The 23,326-nt window shown below is 51.7% G+C and overlaps 1 protein-coding gene across 1 annotated transcript in view; it reads right to left on the reverse strand.

Moving 5' to 3' along the window:
* Positions 1–21,820, reverse strand: part of LOC146838967 (uncharacterized) — a 158,401-nt gene extending 136,581 nt beyond the window's left edge. Inside the window, exon 1 of the mRNA XM_085603003.1 lies at positions 21,585–21,820. The gene's annotated coding sequence lies outside the window, so the exon portion shown is untranslated. The remainder of the gene's footprint in view (positions 1–21,584) is intronic.
* Positions 21,821–23,326: the final 1,506 nt, after the last annotated feature.

A 23,326-nucleotide genomic window follows, 5' to 3' on the forward strand; every position in this document is an offset into this window, starting at 1 on the left:
CCATGACACATTAATACAAAACTAACAGGAGCATACTTCCGGAGGGGAGCCCCGCTGCCCGCTTTTGATCACTGTCCCGCTGCTCCCCCAGATACGCTCAGAGCTTACACTCTACCCCCAGAAACCGTAAACTTATAAACTCCCCCTCCACCCACCCCTCCCTAGTGCCCCCCCCATTGCGCCTAGTCAGGAACAAATAGCATGTGTGGTGGGTAGCAGGAAAAATGCAGTAATCCCTAATCGTGTGTGTTTGGCAGGGGGGCCAGTGGCACAACTTCGTCCGCTGCGTCCTCAGAATTCTCACCCTCCTCCCCGCTGGCTTGGCTATCCCGCAGGGCCTGTACCATCACTTCCCATACCATTGCCGCCGCCTGAGCCCGGTCGTCCGGTTTTCGGTGAGCTGGTTGGTATCGGAGTGTGCTCTCGCTAGCCGCCCATTTAAGAAATTCATTCAGCCATCTCCGGTGTGTAGGCCCCGCCCTCGACTTCCACCCTTTCGTCACCTCTCTCTTTGCTAGGAGGAGGCCCATGTCAATGAACTTGCTGGACAGTTTATTCTTGGGCGTGTGCGGGAACCAGTGGAGTATACAAACGGCCGCGTCGTATTGTAGGTCTCTATCTGCCACGTCATTCAACGTGTCGCCGACCCCCTCCCAGTACTCCTCCAGGTTTGGGCAGGTCCTCAGCATGTGGACCAGGTCCGCTCCCACTCTGTTGCATCTAGGGCACGCGGCCTCCGCAGCGCCGAAATATTTCCTAATTTTGTCTGGGGTAAGGTATGCCCTATGGAGCACATAAAAATGTATCAATTGGAAGCGCGCATTCCTTGTGCTTTTACGGGCTCTGCGCACCAGCTGCGTCCAAGTAGTGTCAGGGATGTCCACCTGCAGGTCCAACTCCCACTCGTTTTTTAACGCGGTCAGGGGCTGGATGGTCTCCGTCACCATCCGTGAGTAAAGGCACGTCACTGCCTTGAAGGTGCCAGCCGACATCATCGTGTATTGGCACGCCTGCGTCGTTACAGGTTCAACTAAGCCCTCACCCCAGTGCGCCTGTATGGCTCTCACCACCGCCGCATGCAAGAGGTAATCCCCTCTCGGGAGGTCGTAGCGGTCCTGCAGAGTCCGGAACGGGGACAGCACGCCGTCGTCGTACAGGTCCCCCAACACCTGCAGACCTGCCTCCTCCCACAGCTGCAGCCTCGACCAATCGCCCCCGTGAGGGAGTGCTGTCACCATGCCCAGTGGGATTTCGGGCGCATATGGGTGTCTGACTCCTGCTCTCCTCTGGGAGCTGTTCCAGCATAGGCGGAACGTACGCTCCTCTTGGGTCAAATCCCCAAGTGCCAGCCTCTGTTGGAGGGCGATGTAAGGTAAGACATGGCGAGGAGTGCCAGCGTCCCTCTCACTCTCCGGACCACGGTATACTCTCGCTATTTCCTGCGTAAAGGACTGCAGCTGTGCGGCTAAGTAGTAAAGCTCGAAGTTTGGAACCTCTAGTCCCCCTTCGTCCTTTGGACGGGTCAGCGTCGTGAGCGCTATTCTGCGTCTACCCGAGCCCCACAAGAAGGATGTTATTAAAGACTTGAGGTGTTTAAAGATCGCTCCAGGCACCCACACTAGGAGCGTCCGGATGAAATACAGTAAGCGGGGCAAGGCGATCATCTTCAGTAGGGATATGCGGCCCGCTACCGACAGCGGCAGGGTAGCCCAGAAAGACATGCACCCTTGTAGGGCGCGGATGCAACGCCCTATATTGCCCTCCAGCAAGGCCGGGGCATCATGATATATGTGCACCCCCAGGTAGTCGAGACAGTGAGGCTCCCATCTAATCGACTAGCAGGCGGGGGGCTGCACCTCCTCTTGCCGCAGGGGGAACAGGCAGGTCTTATTCCAGTTAACCCGGAGACCAGACACCCCACCAAATCGTTCCAGGAGCCTCTCCGCACCCCTCACCGCGCTGTCGGAGTTCTCGAGGAAGAGGAGGAGGTCGTCCGCGTACAGCGATATAAAGTGGCGGTGCCCTCTAAAATCCAGCCCGCCGTAATGGTTGCCCAATCTAGCCATGGCCGCCAGGGGCTCTATCGCTAGTGCGAACAGCAGGGGGGACAATGCACAACCCTGCCTGGTGCCGCGACCCACCTCAAACTGCTGCGAGACCAGCGTACCCACTTTCACGCGCGCCTTCGCCGAGGAATATAGCACTTGCGTCCATTGTATGTATTTATCACCCAGGCCGAATCTCCGCATCACTTTGAACAGGTATTCCCATTCTAGGCTATCGAACGCCTTTTCAATGTCGAATGTTGTGGGTGGTGTTGCGGGTGGGTATGAATCCAGATTGATCCTTGTGGATCAACTCTTGCATGTGGCGCAACAGTCTGGTCGCCAGTATGGTGCTGAGAATCTTGTAATCGGTAGTGAGCATTGACAGGGGCCGGTAGGACGCGGGGTCAGAGCTTTCTCTGCGTGGCTTTAGTAGGGGGATCATTATGGCCTCGCTCATGGAGCGCGGGAGCCGACCACTGTCCCTGGCCTCATTGTAGACGGTTTGCAGCCGGGGGGGCCAGTTGCTCCAGATACTGGCCGTAAAATTCTATGGGGAGGCCGTCCAGGCCCGGGGTTTTATTGCGGCCCATCCGCTTCACAGCTCCCTTGATTTCCGCTAGTTCTATTTGGCCACCTAGGGCATCAGCGTGCTCTTGGTCTAATCGTGGTAGGCGCAGCTCGTCCAGGTACGCCTCTACTTCTTCGTCCCGTGCTAGTAGTGCACTCGTGTACAAGCGCACATAATAGGACCGAAAGCCCTCCAAGATGGCCGGTTGCGTGGTGCCTACCCGGCCCTCCCTGTCCCGTAAAGCTAATATGGGCTGACTGTTTCGAGAAAGGGTTCGCTAGCCAGGACAGCAGCGTCCCGGCCTTATCCCCCTCGGCGTGCGTTTTAGTCAGGTACGTTTTATAATCGAAGCTGCGAAGGCGCTCAACCTCCACCGCAACGGCCTCACGCGCCTCGCAAAGCCCATCCTGCAGTTCGGGACGGCCGGGGCGCGCCACCTCGGCCTCTCTCAGCGCGCGCTCGGCTTTGTCTAAGTCGTCCAGCAGGGTCTTTCGTATCCCCGCATATTTCCCTATGCAATGGCCCCTCACCACTATCTTAAAGGCATCCCACTCCGCTGCCCTAGAGGTCGCGGTGCCGTCATTCTCTACGAAGTAGTGCTCAATCCTTTCGCGGAGCGCAGCCCGGAACGGTGGGTCATCTAACTTGTCCGGCCGCAGTCGCCACGACGGGATCTGCGGAACTTCATTCATCCAGCCTAGCGCCAGTAGCAGGGGGTTATGGTCGGAGACGGTGCGCGCCAGATATTCCGTCCCAGCCACCGCAGGGAGGACTAAAGAAGAGCACAGGAAGTCGTCCAGTCGGACATGAAGGTCGTGGAGGCCGGAGTAAAACGAGTAGTCCCGCTCCGCCGGGTGCTGGGCGCGCCAAGCATCAGTCAGGCCCCATCTGTCCTGCCAATCCGACCTAGTTTTCGCCAAGCGGTGCATCGGGGACGCGGGCAGCGGCGGGTGTGACCTATCTAGTGCGATATCAGCTATGGAATTGAGATCGCCCCCTAAAAGCACCGGGCCCGCGAGGTAGCCAGCCAGCACACCAGAGATACGCGCAAAGTAAGTCGCCTGGTCCACATTGGGCGCATATAGACTCCCTAGAACTATGCGCCTGCCCCTAAGGTTGCCCTCCACCGCTACGTACCGTCCCTCCGGGTCCGCTATGTGTCGGGTTACCTGAAAGGGAGTGCCCGCCCGTATCCATATTAATACCCCCCTAGCGAAGGCAGAGTACGTGGTGTAGAACAGTTGGCCCCTCCATCTACGCTGCAGGGCAATGCCCTCCTTCTTTGTAAGGTGGGTTTCCTGCAGGAACGCTATCTGAACCCCTCTACGGACCAAGTAGGCATGCACCTTATGCCGTCGTGCCATGGAGTGGAGCCCCCTCACGTTCCAAGTCACACATTTTATCGACCCCGCATTAGCCATTGTCCCACATCGCACGGCATGTAGCACAAGTAAACCAACCCCAGGCGCATGCGGTGGCACTATACCCTCCCCCCCTCAACATTACCCCTACCCCCCCTCTCTGTATTTCGCCTTGAGCCACCCCAACTTCTCCAGGCCCCACCACCCCCAGAACAGGACCTAACTTCACAAAAGCCGTTCCCATCCAAACTGTGCTCGAGCACCCGTGCTCTCACAAACCCGCAGTCTACACTACGGAGGCCTTATGGGCCCTGTGGGGCGGCGACTAGTCACACAAACCCAGCCTTTGACACTTCCCCCCCGCCCCACAATACCCATGAGGCACACTAAAGTCCAATCTTACTGTAGTCTGCTCAGGTGACTGTAGTGGCGAGCCCCGGCCGCCGTAGCACAGCAGGAGACACTGGTCCGACGCTCAGCTCTCGATGATCTCTCCCGAAGTCTGCGGCGTGACCACCGGTCCCTTCGTGCTGCTTGAGTCCGAGTGTCCCGACTCCGAGTCTGTGCCCCGGTCCTCCGAGACGGAGGCCCGTTCCGACGGGATCGATGCCGCGCCTGACAGGACCATCACCGCCTGCAACGCAGCCCTCCTATCGTCCGCCGTCTGAGAGTCAGTTGGTCTTTTGGGCCCCCGCTTGCGCCCACGGATCCTCCGCAATGTCCTCGACGGCCGCTGCCGTTGGTGGTCCTCGGTGCCTCCGGCCCTGGCCCGGCCGCGTCCGCCCTGTAAGTGTCCCACCAGGACCATGCTTCCGCCGCCGTGAGGAAGAACAGCGTGTTGCCATCCGCTACCACTCGGAGCCTGGCCGGGAAGAGTAGCGAATATTGGAGGCCCACAGAGCGGAGTTCCTTTTTGATGGGCAGGAAAGAGGCGCGCAGCTTTTGGGTCTCGAACGTGTAGTCCGGGAATAGCGTAACCTTGCTGTTCTCAACCTGGAAGGGACCCGCATCTCTGGCCCGTTGCAACAACCAGTCTCTGTCCTTGTAGTGCAGGAGTTTAATGATCACGGGGCGCGGCGGTTGGCCCGGTCTAGGGGGTCTGGCAGGCACCCGGTGCTCGCGTTCCAGCGTGAAGAAAGGCGATAGGCCCTCCGGGGCCACGATCGTTCGCAGCCAGCCGTCCAGGTATCCCACCATGTCGAAGCCCTCTATTTTTTCCGGAAGGCCTACCAGGCGCACGTTATTGCGCCTGCTGCGATTTTCGGCATACTCAGCCCTCCTTTCTAATGCATGGATCCGATCCAGCGCCTCCATCAGCCGGCCCTCGGCCGATTTTTGCGCCGGTATGAGGTCTGTCAGGGTGGACTCCGCAATCTTGACCCTGTCCGCCAACTTGCCGTGATCAGCCCGCAGGAGACCCAGCCCCGTTGCCACCTGCGCTATATCGTGGTGTAGCGCGTCCTTCGTGGCCGCGATGGCCTCCAGGATACGGTCTTGCATCTGTTGTAGGTCTGTTGGGCCTTGCGGGGCTCCCGCAGGCGCCCCTGAGGAGGGGCCTCCGTCACTCCGTCCCCCTTTTGGTTTTACCATGGTGAGGCGCTATGCGCGATCCAGCCGTCCCCAGAGTCCCGAGGCTAGCGGTATGCTCCTCCCGCTGACGCAATAGGCCGCTGAGTGTGCGCCCCCCGGCGGGGTCGGTCCACTGAGGGCCTTACGGCCGCGTCCCCTCGCCCTCACCGCAATCCAAGGCTCAGATCCGCCTCCCCGTCCGATCCGCCGTTCACGCTTATCTGCTCCGCCGTAGCGTCCCGCCACGAGCCACAACTCGTGGTAGGGTCAGGTGCAGTCTCAGGGCTCCGCCGCAATCAGCCTCACAAGCGGCCCCACACCGGGATCAGGGGAGGTCTACAATGGCCTAGGCAGGAAGCGTGGCGCCGCGCGTAGTGTCCGTAGGCAGCGCACGGGGTCGTGCCCGATCCGCAGTGTGCTATGGACCTCAGGGCCGGTCTGCCGGCCGCACCGCCCCCAATCCTCCAGGCAAGGCACAGGACAACAGAAGGCACTCCGCTGCCAACGCAGGAGGAACTCAAGGGGCCCAGCAGCCTCCAGGGGCACACGACCGCCCCAGTCCCCCGTGCACGGGCCCCCGGGTATGTAGTGGCTCCCTCGGGGAAGAGAAGGAGTAAGAAATGGCCGCCTCACCAGTCTCTCCCGATCGGTCTCCACTCGTCGCCAGGAGCGCCTCAGTGTGGAAGGGCGGTGAAGGCCCGCATCGCAGGCAACCAAGCTTCAGCCGGGGACAAGCGGGGCACGCTCTGGGCACCAGCGCCCGCGGGATCCCCCTCAGGTCAGGGCCACCGGTCTTCCTCCACAGCCGAGGGGGGAGGAGCCTCGCCCCGAAGGACTCAAGCGCCGGTCCGGGCACTTTGGCGTCCGGCGTCCCAGGGGTCTATTCCGCAGCAAAGTTCAGGCACTCCGGTGCTATGCAGCCCGTCATCCACTGCTCCTCAGCGCTTCCGCAGGCCGCTTCGTCGCAGGTCCGGGGCAGCCGCCATCTTGTTTGTCGGAGCGCCAGCGCCGCCGCGGCACTTTCCACCGCAATCGGCACGATCTCCGGGGCTCAGCCCAGACCGGAGCAGCGCCCAAGGTGTCTCCAGGGATTCCCCCCGGTTCGCACGGTGTGCCCAGGCAGTTGCAGGATGTTTTCGGCGGATAATCGGGTGGGGGATCGGGAGCCTCGCTAGGCTGCTACCATGCTCGCTGGCTGCTAGCCACGCCCCCCCCCCGGAGTATAATAGGTCTGATGCAGATATTTATAATGCAAATTGCGTAAATTGCCATTTGGTGTTAACAACCCTGTTAAAGAACAGGCCGCCGCCCATTCTTCCAACGTCAGCGGGTCAGCCAATGCATTGTTCCATTTTTCCAGTGATTTATTTGTGTTTCCCGCTATGTCCTCTTGCAACTTAACATATAACTTCGACACTAATCTCATGGCAGTGGGGATAGTGAGCAAAAATTGTAAAGCAGGTAACAGTGGCGGTTCCGCCGGAAAAGAAGGGTATAATTTCTTTAGGGCACCGTGTAGTCTATGATATGTAAATTTATATAATAGAGTTTGATTGCTGATAAATGTAAGCTCATCCAGCGTTTCAAATGCCCCATTGCTAAATAGATCCCCCATGGTGGTAATGCCCACTTGCCTTAGGAGCCCCATACCCACTTTCTCGTGCGTGACCGACAATTCTGGATGGTGATGTATCGGTAATGCGGGAGCATACAATGGCAGCTTATGCGCTTTTTTGCCCATTGCGCGCCACGTGCTGTTCGTCGTGTCTATAGTATTTATATCTCGATTGTGTAGCGGAGCTCTAGTGTGTGTTACAATAGCATTTAAGGGGATCGGTAACGCATCTCCCTCCTCAATGGCAACGTGCGTAAGAAATGGGATAGGGTGATGCCAACAAGCTCTCATCTCGATCCTAGCCTGCTTACCCGCCCATATTAGACGAAGGACCATTGCTGATATTCTACGAAAAACAGCAGCTGGGGGCCTAATCGGTATATTATTAAACAGATACAATAATTTAGGTAAGATGACCATCTTCACAATGGCTAGTCTGTCAGCCAATGATAACGGTAGCTGGATCCATCTTTCTATTTTTTCAAGCAACGCCCCAACTGCCCTTCCATAATAGCGAATAACAAGTTCCGGGTCCCGATGGTACCAAACACCCAAATATTTTACCGGCTCCGTTTGTCACTCAATTGGATATTCCAAAGGGTAGGGTGTGTAGTGTCTGTCAGCGGTATAATTACCGATTTGGCCCAATTAATTTTAATGCCCAATTGTTGTTCAAACTTGATATACTCCCGCAGCAGTGAATTTAGATTAGTCTCCGGATCCCGAACATATAGCATCATATCATCTGCATATAACGATATATGTAGAGGCCTCTGTGGAAACTGTAGCGCTGAATAGTGATGTCCTTGCCGTATTTTACATGCCAATGGCTCCAGTGCTAGCGCAAATAATAAAGGAGACATCGGGCAGCCTTGCCTTGTTCCCCTTTCTATAGGTATCGGCTCAGATATATATTTATTAACTCTGATACGCGCCGTCGGTGCTGTATACAGTAGTTGTATCCATTGCAGAAACATAGTTGGAAAACCCATTCTACGCAACACTGTGTGTAGATATGGCTATTCTATTGAATCAAATGCTTTGGCAGCATCCAAGAGTATTGCAGCGGCTTTGGTCATAGGAGTCAAGTAATGCGACAATTCAAAAAGCGTTCTAGTGTTATGTGCTGTAGATCTGGTGGGTATAAAGCCCGATTGGTCCGGCAATACTAACCGGGTCATTAACGGCTGAAGTCTATTAGCTAGAAGCTTTGCAAGGATCTTTACATCAACATTAATGAGGGACAATGGTCTATACGAATCACAGTACTCTGGATCTTTGTTCGGTTTCAGCAGTGTAATTATAAGAGCTTCCCTCAGTGTGGGCGGCAGCATGAGCCTGTCATGAGCGTCTCCATACATCTCAACTAAATGAGGCGCCAATTGAGCAATGAACTCTTTATAAAACTCACATGTAAACCCATCGGGCCTGGTGCTTTCCCATTTGGCAGGGATTTGACCACCTCAGTGACCTCTTCCACTGTGACAGGCGCCGACAGGTAAGCCCTCTGCGCGTCGGACAGCAATGCTATTTCTACATCCTCCAGATATTCCCTTATCTCATCCACTGACGCCATGGGCTGCGACGCATACAATTCTCCGTACACATGTCTAAACTCCCTGAGTATATCCTGTGCCTCATATTGCAGGTCCCCCTTACCATCACGAACCGCCCTGACAATCTGGGGTGCTCGTCCAGTGCAGATTTTAGCCGCCAAGTTTTTACCCGGTCTACCACTCTCACCATAGGCTCTGGCCACCTGACGTTTAGTTATATACTTAAGCTCATCTTCTGCATATGTTTGGTATTCAGATATGATAGTTCTGATGTCACCTAATGTTTTAGTGTTTTGTGTTCATTCATACTCACGTTCCAGTTCGCGCAGTTTTCCCTCACGCACAGTCATCTGTTGGCGTATATCTTTAAGTATGCCCGCGCTAGTTCCTATACAAATCCCCCGAATGGTAGCTTTAAAAGCTTCCCACAACAACCCAGGATTCTCCGTAGTGGGCGCGTTTAACTCAAAGTATTCCTTAATAGCTTTACTTATGGCAGTTGAATACAGTGGGTCAGACAACGCCGTCGCATTGAATCTCCAACTGAACGGGGGTGGCACATAATTTGGCAAGACTAATGTTAGCAAGAATGGGTTATGGTCTGATAGTGTCCTGGGTAAATGACTCACTGATCTTGTCCATAGCATTATAACATCAGATCCCAACCAATAATCAATACGAGAGAAACTGTTATGAACCGCTGACGTATGCGTTGCCTCACTACTCTCAGGGTTTCTTATCCTCCATATATCAGCAAGACCCCTGTCAATCATAATATCTTTTTGCTTCCCCAAGGCCCTTTTGTGAGGTTCGGTCGTGGTGTCCGATCTATTTAAACCGTCTTGCAGTGCTATATTAAAGTCGCCCCCCCCAAATCAACGGGATATCGGACAGATTGCTAATTTCGCTCCACAGTGTGTGATAGAAGTTAGGATCATCCACATTTGGACCATAAGTGTTAAGCAATGCCAGTCTTTGCCCCCGTAGCCTACCCGTTATAAGAACGAACATCCCCACCTCATCCGTTAATGTAGTATCAACATCAAATTGTAACCCCTTTTTAATCAGGATCATGGCACCTCTGGAATACGAGGAATAGGACGAGCTATGGACTGTCTCCGCCCACCTACGTCCAATAGACCTAGTCGATGTGGGTGTAAGGTGCGTCTCTTGCAGAAGTGCAATATCTATGTGGTGGCGATCTAGATACGCCAATATGTGTCTAATTTTCTTGGGGTTATTAAGCCCTCTCACATTCCATGTCAATAAATTTAACTGTTTATTATGCAGCTGTTCCTCAGTCATCATATGCCCAATTCTTCCATGCTGTAACGTCAGATTGCGTGCAACTAATATCTCTCTGTGTACCCAGGAACTTATCCATCCTCATTATGCAACTTAATGTACCTCTGGACATCCGCAATGCTTCTCATGTACCATGGCCTACTGAACATTCCCCAACTCCATCCCTTCCACCCCCCGCCCACTTCAACAACCCAACTATGTCAAAGACAGTTCCCATTGAAAAAAAACAACATAACCTAACTTGATGTGGGTATCACCCGCGCAGGGGGTCCACCAAGAGCACACAACTCCATCCAATCTAATGGATGTAGTCAGGTATACATTCGTGATGCAAGCTAAAAATTACTTTACAACACTTTGGCCAGAACAGCAACCTTTCCTTGATTTGCTTATTGTTTCCCTCCATATAATTATAGGAGGGCCGCCATGTCTACATCTCCCCCACACAACTCCCCCTGATGCCCATCCTGGGGCTCCATGTACTAGAGGGCATGTGGCCAGCAGTGAGGCTTCCCCAGATTCTGCATTTTTTTATCGTATTACGTTAGCATGGGCCGCCAACCACGCCAATCCATTCAGGCCGTAACGGCCACAGACGCACAGCAGAATCAGGACCCCATCAGTGCACACCCAGACTGACCTACCTATCGACCAGACCATATCTCCTGCCTCCCAAGCTGCCTCATCGCAAAAAAGAAACATGAAAGGCACCCATAGTTTGCAACAGAAGGGGAGCATGAACTGTCCCTGTTATTAAGCTATTTGTGACAGTCAATCGCCTGCTCTGGGTCTGCGTTCTGCTCCCGGATTTGATTCAGTCCCCACGGGTGTCAGGAGCCGACGCATACCCCCCTAGTATAAACATCATTCTCATCAGTCCATACCAGCAGTGTCACATGTGTTACCTTCCATTATGCAAGCTTTCAGTCTTTGTCTCTGCTCTGCTCCACGCGTTTTTGCTCCTTTCGCCTACTGTTGATCTTGCGCTGCTTTCGGCGTCTGAAGAAGCGTCGCGCGGCCCTCATATGTCACCCTCAGGCGCGCAGGATAGAGCATAGCGTATTCAATCCCCAAGTCCCGCAGCTTCTTTTTCACCGGGTTAAATTCTTTTCGCGCTAGTTGCACTGTCACAGTGCAATCCGGATAGAATTCTAGAGCATTACCCTGATAGTTGATCTGGCGTTTTTCACGTGCCATGCGGAGGATGACATCCCGGTCCCGATAATTCATGACCCGGGCTACTATGGGTCTTGGAGGCATGCCAGGCTTCGGTCTCGGGGCCAGGGATCTGTGGGCGTGCTCCACCAGGAAGATGGTGGAGAGGTTCTCTGCCCCAAACACGCTCCGGACCAACTCTTCGACATATGTTTCCATTCTTGATATGTTTGAGAATTCCGGAATGCCCGCGATACGTATGTTGTTGCGTCGCGACCTCGCCTCTAAATCATCCGCCTTGTTTTTGATGACATCCAGCAACCTCTCCATGTCTGTACATTTTTGGATCGTTTCATCCTCCACCGCTGCAATGCGAGTCTCAGCTTCCACCAGCCGCACACCGTGTCCATCCAGCTTAGCAGACATGTTGTCCACCCGTAGTGTAATGGAGTCCAGTTTCCCATGAATATCCTGTAGGCTCTGTTGAATGGCCTGCAGGGCGCCCTCCATACCTGCTGGTGCCTCCGGCGTATCGTCCGTCCCAGCGTCAGAAGTTGCCATCGCAACCTTCGTGGACTTTTTCGCCTCAAAAGGCAGTTTAGATTGTACTCGGTCCTGCTTGCCCATTACGACACACTGGTACTCCACCGTGCAAGGCGCTGCCACCACCGTACCTGTCGCTCTGAAAGGCGGTGCCAGGCACCTTCAGCGCCGAGCTGTCGGACCCGGGCCGTTCCTCTCTCCAGCTGCAACACACTCCCCACGTAGATCACCACGGCAGTTTGACCAATCCGGCACGTCACCAGCAATGGTAGGCCTCACTTGAAGCTAGACCGAGAGCGCGTCTCTCAATCCCAACACCTCATTGCGCCATGTTACGCCTCTCCAGCACCCCTTTGCAGCAAACATAGATGCGTGTTTGAGCAGTTAGCAGACTATGTCCCTTTACCACAATATAGCCCACACCATTTCCTGTAGCTCCTTTACTCCAACCTTTGCCATCAACAGCGCGGTTCGCGTTTCACCTCTACCTCCGTTTCTGGCAGCGCTGGCTCATCGCGCGGCATCGATTCAGTGATTCCTCGCCCCCATGAATGCACTTCAGACGCTTTGTTCCTCACCAGGTGCGCGATGCCAGTCCAACTCTACCGAGTAGTGCCACCAGATCGCCCCCAGAGACCAGCGCGGTACACGTACCCAGCAGTGTGGTTTATACTTGGGGCGTCTCAACGGTGAGACCGGTCCATCCCCGACCACGCTTTTCCTCCACCAACGATAACAACTGCCATTTATGTCAGTGTTCACTCCCGCTTCGCCTAGCAGCCACGCTCTCACCGTGCAAATGTTCCCAGCAGTGCAGCTCAGACTTGAGGTGCCCTCACGGCAGGGCCGGTCCACTCCCGACCTCGCTTTTCTTCCACCATCAGTAGCGGCCGCCATTTTATGTCCGTGTCCGCTCCCGCTTCACCTCGCAGCCCCGCTCTCACCTTGTAACCCCCTGGGGCTCTCCTTAACAACACGGCACGAGCACAAATCACAGCGTCACGGGGCTTCCACAGTGTCTGCGCCAGCCTTTCCCGCACTTCCTCACTGCGCTTGATGGGCTTGCTTCATTTGGGGGATGTCACCGGGCACCGCCATCTTGTCTGCCTCCGATCACTCCACCGGCCCGTTTGTCCTGCTCGATCGTTTATACCTTTCTGTCGCACTACCAGCCTGCCGCTTCCCTTCAACGCCTTGCCACGCTGTTCCGACCTCGTATTTTCGCCTTTGCGGTCTGCTTGGACGCCCGCATGTCGCTTTTTCCACTAGTTCATTGTCCCGACTGGCGGAGCTGTCTTAGCAGGCAGCCATACCGCAGTGCGCCCTCTAGCGCCCCCCGGGGAAGACCTCATACTTAGTTGTCGGGTCCCCGGTTTCCCAGTATCCCTACCCTGAGCACCAGTTCTCACTTAATTAGTAGTGACGTGCACCGTGTGACTCCTCACTTCCCCTTCCTCATCACGTATCATACCGAGCTCCTTTATTCTTTTCTTTACACGCTGTACCACTGCACATCCAAAATACCTGACGGCATCGCGCTGGACTGAAAACGAAGGGGGTGGACCTCGCCGAGGGACCGTGTCTCACCAGAGAAGGCCACAGAACCGCCTCTACCATACTACAGACTGTTAACTTACCGGAAGCGTGTATTAAGACCAATAAAACCTTCTTTAACCCCATCTAGTCTCCCTGCTTATTCTCCTACCCCGCAACAAGTGGTGGAGAGTGCGGGCACTCTGACATCCATCTGTAAACCCACGATGGGAGCCCTAGTACAACACCTGGTGAAGGGCAAGGAGCAGCTCGGATGGGCAGTAGAACAACAAGTGACATCAGCCCAGGCCGACAGAGACACATTTAAAAACAGCATATCTGCGCAGATAGAGGGGCTACATAAGATGATGAGCGACAAGCCCTTCCCAGCACCTCGTGAACAACGTAATCCAACTCCCGGGCTCTCTGGGGTCTCCCTGCAAAAATATGTGTCAGGGGAAGACCCTGACGCCTTTTTGCTGAATTTCGAACGAGCCGCACGGGCCTGTGGGTGGTCTGTAGAGAAGTGGCCGTTTTTTCTAGCCCCCCTATTAACCGGAGAAGCTCAAGCCGCCTATCAGGTGGCCAACGCAGCAGGTAAAACTCCCTATGCAGACATAAAAACTGTGATACTGGACCACCTAGGACTAGATGCGGAGGCATACCGCGTGTGGTTCAGAAAGGAGACGGGCACGCCAGGAGAGAATCCGAAAACCCTGTTTTTCCGTCTGAAGATGGCGGCGGATAAGTGGCTCACCCCGACTACTAGTACTAAAGAAGAGATAATGGACAAAATTTATCTCGAACAGTACTTAGTGCACTACCTTTCAATACGCAAAAATGGCTATGCCAGCACTTGCATCTGACTACGGAACAAGCCATTGATATGGCTTCTACCTACTCCAGAGGCCAACCAAAGCAATATGGGTGGGAGCCTGAAGAGCCAAGTCGGCCACTGGCAATAAAATACGAGAAAAGGCCTCGCTTGAACATAGAACCAACCAAGCCACCGCTCAGCAGACCAGAGATACCCTCGTTTAAGGGACTCCAATGCTTTGAGTGTGGGGCCTGGGGGAACATCGCAAGGGTGGGCCCCCAAAGGAAACCAACTGAAGAGCCCATGGAGGTGGGATATGTCCCCAAGTCAATTCTTTACACCACTGAGATGGGGAGCGCGTTTCACGTGAGTGTACGGGTGAATGGGAGAGAAGTAAAAGTCCTCCTTGACTCGGGTTGCAGGCAATCGGTTATACAGGGGATATTTATAAGACCCAGACAGGTGGTCCCCGACACCATGGTCCACATCAGGTGTGTTCATGGAGATGTCAAGCCTTACCCGGTAGCAACCAAACCTTTGGACCTTTCTGATGGTAGGACTTACATCATACGGGTGGGAGTGTTGGACACTTTGCCAGAGGAGCTTATTATAGGAACAGATAACCCCAGGTTTCTAGATCTGTTCCTACACACCTTACAGGGGCAGGTTACCAAAGAACCCCTAGGACAGAGAGTAAACACCCCAGCTCCAGTCCAAATAACTCCTGAACCTTGGGCATTAGACAAGAGTTTTAAGTTTGCCCAAGCCAATGACGCCTCATTATTTAACGCGTGGGAACAGGCACATAGAACCCAGGACTGCCAAACCCCTGTTTTTCCCCGGTTTCTTATCAAAGATGGTTTATTATACTGCCAGGGTAGTAGGGAGGACCCACACTAGCTATTAGTCCCAATAACTTTTAGGGACCAGATAATTTTTTTCTCCTACTCCCACTTAACGGTGGGACATATTGGGAGTGAAAAGACCACTCAGAACGTATTACGGCATTTTTTTGGGCCGGGAGTATGAAAAAAAGATATATAAACCCATTGTCAGGCATGTGACATTTGCCAGAAAAGGAACACTCACCGCCCCCCAGCAGTACCCTTACAGCCCCTTCCAATAATAGGGACCCCATTCGAAAGAGTGGGGATGGACCGGATAGGATCCCTACCCAAGACAAAACGACGGAATCAATATGCGCTCGTAATAGTAGACTATGCCACACGATTCCCAGAAGCGTTCCCATTGAGAGCCCCAACCACGCGTCTGATCTCTGAGAAGTTTTTAGAATTGCTCTCCCGAGTAGGGTTCCCCAGAGATCCTGACGGATCAGGGCACCCCATTTGTATCAAGGCTGATGAAGGAGGTTTGTGGGTTATTAGATCTTAGGCAGATTAGAACCTCCGTCTACCACCCACGAACCGATGGCCTAGTTGAGAGATACAATGGGACCCTCAAAACCACACTGAAGAAGAAGCTTTCAGTAAACAGTAGGGATTGGGATCAGTTGTTACCCCTAGCAGTGTACGTCATAAGGGGGCAGACACAGAGTAGCCTCGGTTGCTCATCATTTGAGATGCTATATGGACGATAACCTAGATCTCTCTTAGCGATGACCAAGGAGGCCTGGGAGAAGGAGGAGGTTGAGAAGGAACGCGGAATGCTGGAATACACGCAGCCCTAAAAGCGAAATTAGGAAAGTTGAGAGATTTGGCCTATTCGAGCCTGGAGAGGAGTCAAGAAAAACAGAAGATGTGCTATGACAAAGGAAAGAAGTGGAGAAGACTAGAAGTCAATGATTGGGTGCTGGTATTATTACCCTCATCCACCAAGAAGTTCCAGGCCGAATGGATGAGACCCTATAAGGTCATCTGGACTATTGGGAAGACCAGTTACAAGATCCAAGTAACTGCGCGAAAGTCCCAAATTTACCACATAAACCTGTTGAAAAAGTGGTTGGGTACTCCACCAAAACCTGCACATCTCACCCTACCAACGCACACCCACTCTTCCTCTACCATCGAACTACTGGTTATCAATGAAGACCTAAGAGAACCAGAGAAAGAAGGCCTACAGAAACCCCTATCACCATTTGCCTCCCTGTTTTCAGACAAACCCGGAAAAACTACTCTGATCGAACATAGAATCAAGACACCCTATGGGAAAACCATTAAACAACGTCCCTACTGGATTCCAGCGGCCAAGAGGGCAGCCGTCCAAAAAGAAGTACGGGAGATGTTACAGCTAGGCGTCATAAGACCATCGAGGAGTGAGTGGTCCTCACCCATCGTGATGGTGCCAAAACCGTATGGAAGCACAAGGTTCTGCATGGACTTCCGAGCTCTGAACGACATCTCCTCTTTTGATGCCTACCCCATCCCGAGGATTGACGAAATCATAGAGAAACTAGGGGAGGCTAAATACATTACCACCTTGGACCTGACCAAAGGGTATTGGCAGGTACACTTATGTGAAGAAGATCGAAAGAAGACCGCTTTCGCCACCCCAGACGGATTGTTTGAGTTCAACGTCCTTCCCTTTGGCCTACATGGGGCCCCAGCAACTTTCCAACGTCTCATGAACACGGTGCTTAGAGAACATCAGTCGTTCACATCTGCTTACTTAGATGACATAGTGATATTCAGCCCCAGTTGGGAGACACATCTATGTCATCTGCAAACCATCCTGGGAGCACTACAACAGGCAGGGTTGCACATAAACTCCAAGAAGTTTAGGGTAGGTTATCAAAAAGTAAAGTACCTAGGATACGTGTTAGGACACGGAGTGATTGAACCCCAAATTGAAAAAATCAGGGCTATAGCTGAGACCCCTTTTCCCAGCAACAAGAGAGAAATGAGAGCCTTCCTAGGGCTGATAGGATACTATCGCTGTTTTATCCCCCAGTTTTCAGAGGTAGCTGCCCCCCTGACAGATACCCTCAAACAAGATGTGAAAACCCAGGCCCTTCCCCATCCCACACCCTCAATGTGGAAGGCATTCAGCTCATTGAAGAGGGTTATAACCACCAGTCCAGTGTTGTCTTCCCCGGATTTCTCCCGAACCTTCATACTCCACACTGATGCATCGGACTATGGTATAGGGGCCATTCTATCACAACTTTCCCCTGAGGGTGTAGACCATCCCATCCTCTACATTAGCAGAAAACTCTTTCCCCGAGAACTAAAATACCCTACTATCGAGAAGGAAGGCCTGGCAATAAAATGGGCTGTGGATAAAACTGAGATATTATCTCGAGGGCCGCCCGTTCACCCTGTACACGGACCACGCCCCCCTTCAGTGGATGAGTCGGAACATCGCTTTAAACCCAAGGGTCCTTTGTTGGTTTCTCTCCCTTCAACCGTTCTCATTCACTGTGAAGCATCAAAAAGGTGCAGAGAATGGCAGTGCGGATTACCTCTCCAGATTCCCTCTCCCCAATCGGGAGAATCCAGGGGGGTTAGTATGTGACAAGGGGGGTCAGAGCGAGAGCAGGGCGGACTCACTTGATGGCTGGGGTTATGTGACCAACTCCATTTCACCTCTTTTCTCGGCAGCAGGATGACTGGACTGACCCGGATATAAAGCCACTCTACGAAGAGGATGGAAAAGGACAATATTTCTTTAACTGGGGAGACTTCTCCCTAAACCACGCCCCAAGTGAAGAGGGGGCTTGGCCTTCAAATCCAGGAAGAAGGCAGATAGCGTCGTGTCTGAACAACGGAGGAGTCGGAGCAGCCGGGAGCATAGAGAGCAGTCCGAAGCAGAAGGAAACCGGAGGAGAGGCATTGGCGGAGCGCTCACAGAATCCCCAGGAGCCAGGAGGCCAAAGTTCACGTGTGTCGCCCAGCCACGCTCCTGGAGGAGTGTGGCTCTCGCAGGTACGCGAGCGTATTACGGGCTGGGTGGGTAAAAGGGGAAGACCTCATACTTAGTTGTCGGGTCCCTGGTTTCCCAGTATCCCTACCCTGAGCACCAGTCCTCACTTAATTAGTAGTGACGTGCACCGTGTGACTCCTCACTTCCCCTTCCTCATCACGTATCAGTTATTGTGCACCACACTCATACCGAGTTCCTTTATTCTTTTTTTTACATGCTGTACCACCGCGCATCCAAAATACCTGACGGCATCGCACTGTAGTGGAAACGGAGGGGGCAGACCTCGCCGAGGGACCGTGTCTCACCAGAAAAGGCCACAGAACCGCCTCTAGCATACTACAGACTGTTAACTTACCGGAAGCGCGTATTAAGACCAATGAATCCTTCTCTAACCCCATCTAGTCTCCCTGCTTATTCTCCTACCCCGCAACACTTCCATAACCCCACTGACCAATGTCATCCATGCCTACTACATCACCATCTTCTTCTACACCAACGACATGCAACTAATACTGCCCCTCTATGAATAAAACCCACAACACAAGGAACACGTTTACTGCCTGCATGACATGGATGAAATCCAATTGTCTCAAACTCAACACTGAGAAGACAGATGTGTTGATCTTTGGAAACAACACCTGCCCATGGGACTCTACCAGATGGCCATCCACCCCAAGACCTACTCCCACCCCCAGCTTGCACACAAGTGACCTAGGGATCATTATCAACAAAAGCCTGGACATGTTCGCCCAGGCCAACGTAGTCACTGCTTTCACACCCTGAAAATGCTGAAGAAAATCTTTAAATGGCTCCCAAGCAACACCAGAAGCCCGTCATCCAAGCACTCATCACCAGTAGTCTGGACAACAGGAACTCTCTCTATGCAGAAATCATCAAACAGCTCACCAGAAGGCTGCAAACCACCCAGAACGCAGCTGCCAGACTCATCCTCAACCTCTCACTCAGAACACATATCACACCGCACCTGAGAGAGCTCCACTGGCGCCAGATACATAAGCAGCCACAGTTCAAACTACTCACCCACACATTCAAGGCACTATACAAAAAAGACCCTGCTTACATTAACAACCGCAACTCCTTCCGTCAACACCCTAGGCACCCCCGCTTAGCCATACTCATACTCGGACACATCACAGACATACACAGAAACAGATCCGGAGGCCACACCTTCTTATACATCGCTCCTAAAGCATGGAGCGACTTCCCTCAACACATCAGAGCCTCGTCCTTGCTTCTTGAGTTAAGCAAGAAGCTGAAGACCTGGCTCTTCAAATGACTCCGCCCTCGAGGCTAGACTTCCACAACTGCACAGCTCCAGGACACCTTCCCAGGTGATAGTGTGCTCTACAAATATACTTAACATAACATTATCCATAGCCTACTTGTTTTCCTCCGTTGTGGGAAAAATCAGTGCCAGGTGCACAGATTAAGTCTGCAGTGAAGTAAAAAGTAATGCAGTGTAGAGGTTTCCTCTTCAGCTAGCATCGCATACAGCAAGAGTACACCACAGTGCAATGGTCACAGGCTCGTTCATTTATTTAAAACCACTCAGAGTGCCATTAATAAGTGGAACAGTGTGTGAAAGTGTCCACAGAAAGTAAATGCCCCTCGCAGTGTGAGCAAACATCAGCGCAGAGCACACAGATTTCTTAAACTCTAAACACCCTCTTACTGTGAGTGATAATCAGTGCACCGTATAGGTCTGTAAATATTCCTTACAGGGGTGTGGAATTGTTTTAAAAATCTGCTTGTTTTAAGGGCAGATTGATAGAGGAATCAGCTTGCCCTTTAAAGAAATCCACTTGTCCAAATTACTACCTAAATATTAGCTGGACATAAGACACATTTATTGTTCTTTTTTAATAGTAAAACATGTCAAGAGTTGGGACAGCTTGAGGTGGTCTTGGGTGCAAAATTGGTGGAGTAATTTTTAATTACATTTTTATTAGGGATTTATTAGTATTGGTACTTGTGATGCAAAGGTAACAGATCTGTGCATTCTGAGCATTAACTCACTTGTACAGGATGACAGTTGGAACCTGGGACCCCTTAGCTCTCTCACTAGAGTTGAAATGTGTACCCCGCAGGAAAATACATGGATCCCTCTAGTTGGTGCATTTACACTGTTTGGTGACTGTAATTAACTCCCTGATTCATAGCACTAAAGTTGGTTCAAGTATTGATACCACTCAACAGCAAATTACACCTATAACTTTTGAAGAATCACATTCACATGGCACCTAAATCTCATTTTTAGCTCACAACATACAAATCAACTTTTTACAACTTATAAATAACGTAAATTAATAGTTATTTACTTTACCCTTTGTGCTGTTCTCTCGCTTCCCTTGCCTCGTCTTGCTTTTTCTGCTCACTCATCTTATTTTCCCTTTCTGATGAAGTGACTAGCAGAGCAGAATGACTACAAGAGTCTCTTGGACTCCTTCACATAGGCTCCTGTATCATAGTAAAGTCCTCATGAACACATAATGAGAGAGTGCAGCAACCCTTTGTAGCATTGTTATACAAGTACCGCTGGGTACTTGGGGGAACTCACACATTTGGAGGTTAGGCTGAAGTCTCACTCAAATCTGGCTAATTCTTCAAACTATGGGGAAGAAGTAGAACTTCACAAGTGACGTTGCTGAGACGTCTGCAGTGTGCCGAGTAGTACCTGACTATTCTGCACAGCGCAGACCTTCTTTTCAGCCAGTGATCCTAAAAATTTCTATACAGAGAAGAGAGGTCAAGAAGAGTGACCGACAGCCCGCAAACATCTGCCAAGACAAATACCCTGCAAAGAGACACACTGCAGACATGCCTCACACAGACACACACACAGCCTACAAAGTTAGCCCTACCCTGTTCACATGCACACACATCCAACCTACACACACCCTTACAGAGATACATTAAAACACAGACACATACCTTCCACTGCTTGACAGGCCTCCTGCCAGGCACACACACAATCCCTGCAGCAGGCACACAACCTCTGTAACGGATAGTGCCATAAGCCAACCTATGGCAAAGGAAACTATTGCAATTACTGAAGCTTTTGCCTAGTATGAGAGATGGAAACAAGACAAAGGGAGAAAAGGGGCACGGGGCAGCATGGGTAGCCTCGATGTCAACTGCCTGGGGGACATGCTTCGAACATATGGGCAGGGGTGGCCGAGTCAACAAATTAACAGCGAGAGCAGAGCACAGGGTGTGTACAGATTCCTCACAGTGCAATAAGATCCAGAGCAGCATGCACAGATACCTCACAGTGCAGGAAACGGCGGTGCAGTGGCACAGACTTCTCACAGTATAGTAAGATGCAGTGGAATGCAGATTTATCATAGTGCAGTAGAAAGCAATCCAGTGTGCACAGACTCCTCACAGCGCAGTAAGATGCAGTGCAGTGCACACATTCCCTCTTTAACACAAATGCTGCCCACAAACACCCCCAGGGCCGGAAATAACCCCCCCCCCCCCAGAGACCTACCACCATCCCCCCTCCCCCTACCCAATAGAAGAGCCCAGCTCAGCCCGGCTCCTGGCAGAGATTCCCTCCAGGATTATTCAGTCTATTTCTACAAACACAGCAGAAGGTGCTGACAATCTCCTACCTGAGCAGAAACCTGTGCAGACATGTCCAGGCTCTCTCCGTCCCCTGGGGCTGGGGGAGGGGGGGCAGATCTGGGGTCTGAGGGGGGGAGGGGCAGATCTGGGGTCTGAGGGGGGGGTTTGTGAGGGTCTGAAGATGAAGGTAATCAAGGGCCCTTCCTCTGCAGGAGGCTTGATACACTAGGAGAGGCCGAAAGTGATGTCAGCGTCTGCTGCTGATGCTGTCTCTGCCGCCGCTGACCCGGAAAAGGAAACCCTTCTCCCTTTCACACACTGTGCGACTCATTGGATTTCATCAACAGGCGAGGTGCGCCCTCAGGTGGCCGATGACGGAACCGCCGCCTCCAGGCTCCAGCAGTGAATACATTTCACACAACAAGCCTTTATACCTGTAAAGACCTGGGTTTTTAGATGTCTCAGAAGTGAATGTTTTTAAGGGTCAGACAGTTCAAGTACAGGGCCTCACACTTGGTTGCTGCTGTAGAAAAGTATTTATAGCTTCACTTCAGATGAGCATCTTCCAAACACTGATGTAAAAGACGTATTTACAGAAAGGTGACAACTGGAAGTGACTGCCTGTATTTTAATGAATATATCTGTATTTCAATGAATATAGTACGTGGTGCCCAGGGGTCACGAGTATTTTGGTCAGTTTTGCAATCAAACTGGACAGCTTATTTATTTTTTTTAATAATTTATTTGCAGGTTTTTCAAATCCCCAGCGTGGTACATAGGAAAGTAAACATAGGAAAATCACAGCTGCCAAGGTTTCGGATTGCTATGTGTGACATGTTCATAATTTTGAGTAATTATGAGTGACATTTCAGTGACTATGAGTGACCCTTTCTACCGAGTAAAATGAAGCAAAATTAATGTGTCTGTGTCCTTGTGTAATGTAACTGGTACTCATGTAAAGCGCTCCAATACAATAAAATAGGGGAGAGGATGTGTTCTGTCGGCTAGACTGCCGACTTTGGTGCTGGAAACCAGGGTTTGAGCCTCGGGGTCACGTCCACATCCTGTAATTCTGAGCAAATCACTTAATCAAAGTCAAAGTCAAAGTCAAAGCTTTATTTCGATAAAAAGTCATTATCATAAAAGCAGCTCAGTGTATAAAAAGTTACAGTTAAGAACAACAGTAATAAATTTTAAAAGATTTTATATCTCTGTTCCAACATTTAGGAAGGGCAATAGTTTCAAAAAATGTTTGTTCAGTTAAACTAGCCAACTAGTTGGTTAAATTTTAGAGGTTAAACAATTATGGCAGCATTTTCAGTTTAAGAAATTTTTCTAACAAAGAATTAAACAGATTGTTTTAGTTTTTTGGCTCGGATAGCCCAAGCCCAGGATAGAAACTTGGCTAGGGCGCAAGCATAGGGTACGCTACTGTCCGAAATAGGTATCCTGATTGCCATATCATGACTCCTAGTCCCCAGCTGACGGCATAGGTTTTTGAGCCAGACCCTCCTTGGAGTAGCATATTCACCGCACACAAACATAAAATGTGCTAATGTTTCCGGTTTAACAAGACACGATGGGCATAGCTCAGACATTTCCATACAGGATTTCCATCTTTTAATAAAGGTATTAAGTGGTAAGGTTCCCATTCTAAATCTAAAATACAAGGCCCTATCAAAGGGTTTTCCAATTGCATCCAGGTACAGTTCCCGCCTGGGGCAGTCTTTGAACCTCAGAAAGTCCTCTGTTAGCCTGCCCAGGGAGGTGCTAGAGTTTCTTTGAGAAC

Source organism: Triturus cristatus, chromosome 4_2 (genome assembly GCF_964204655.1).
Source record: "Triturus cristatus chromosome 4_2, aTriCri1.1, whole genome shotgun sequence".
In the NCBI taxonomy this organism is placed as follows: domain Eukaryota; kingdom Metazoa; phylum Chordata; class Amphibia; order Caudata; family Salamandridae; genus Triturus; species Triturus cristatus.